Raw genomic sequence first — 1,387 nt, 5'->3', positions numbered from 1 at the left:
TTAACACAAAAGGCATGAGTTTATCGTTTTTGATTGCTGAATAACATTCCATTTGTATATGTAGCACCGTATCTGATCCAGTCATCTATATTTGGGCATTTGCTGTGATTCCACATAAGAAGCTAAATTATTAAGGAAGGACCTCTTTAGCTACAAACATTGTCTTTGTCAGTGAAGTCATTTCAGAAATTTTTTATGTAAGGTCATTTGTTGAATGACCAGCCAGATTTACTTTCTGATTAACTCAAAATTAAGAACATGGAGCACTTGGTGGAATGAGCCCCATTCTGCACAGAGGTGTGGAGACAGCAGGATCCCTTGAACAGTGGACCCAGAGAATCTGAGCAGCACCCCTGTCTTCATGGAGCTGGTGTCATTACACTGGGACATCAGACCTTCCTCCACCCACCCAGACAACGGAGACTGTCCCTGTGCAAACATTGCCAGAACTAACTCATTGTTTTCTTTATGGATCCCAAAGAGGATGAGGCAAGTTGGGGACCCTCACGAAAGGTCATTGATGAACAGAGAAAGGGATGTCAGATCATTGCTGATAAACCTTCAATGTAGTCTTGCATCAAGGGAGATGTGCATGAATTGCATAATAGTGAGAAATGGGACGAATGGCTTTGTTTTGCCAGCCTTGGAGCTGACACTCCCTGTGTGACTGGGTTGTAACGTGCGGGTGGATGCTCAAGTACCAGGAACATGAGGCCTCTGGTCTCTGCAGCTGCAGGCCAGGGCGCCCACCCCTGCTTTGCATGCCCCCAGCACCCTGCTACCCAGGGCCCATATCAGGCTGGGCAGGCTCTGGGCACGAGCTGTCTCAGCCAGGACACAGGCACCATGGAAGCCCCAGCGCAGCTTCTCTGCCTCCTGCTGCTCTGGCTCCCAGGTGAGGGGCCCGGGAGGGTGCTGCCCTCAGAGGACACTTTGGCTGGTGGATTCCGGACCTAGCTCATTGCTCAGTGAGACAATAATGGGAGCTCAGTGCTGATCAGTCTTCCTGGCTGTGCTGGGGAGACAGTGGTGAAGATGAGATTACAACGGTGACTTATGTGCTTTATTTCCATCTTCAGGCACCTCTGGAGAAATTGTCCTGACACAGTCTCCAGCCTCCCTATCATTGTCTCAGGGGAATAGGGCCACCATCTCCTGCAGTAGCAGTCAGATGATTAATAGTGGTTTATCCTGGTACCCGTAGAAACCTGGGCAGCCTCCCAGGCACATCATCTATGCTGCATCCAGCAGGCCCAATGACATCCCAGCCTGCTCAGGGCAGCGGGTCGGGGGCAAGTTTGGGACTCTGTCACCATCAGCAGCCTGGAGCCCGGGGATGTACCCACTTACTACTGTCAACAGAGTCTGAGTATTGCTCCCACACTGA

Source organism: Condylura cristata, unplaced genomic scaffold (genome assembly GCF_000260355.1).
Source record: "Condylura cristata isolate star-nosed mole 26May11 unplaced genomic scaffold, ConCri1.0 scaffold00089, whole genome shotgun sequence".
Taxonomy (NCBI): Eukaryota; Metazoa; Chordata; class Mammalia; order Eulipotyphla; family Talpidae; genus Condylura; species Condylura cristata.
Note: the sequence above shows the minus strand (reverse complement) of the source record.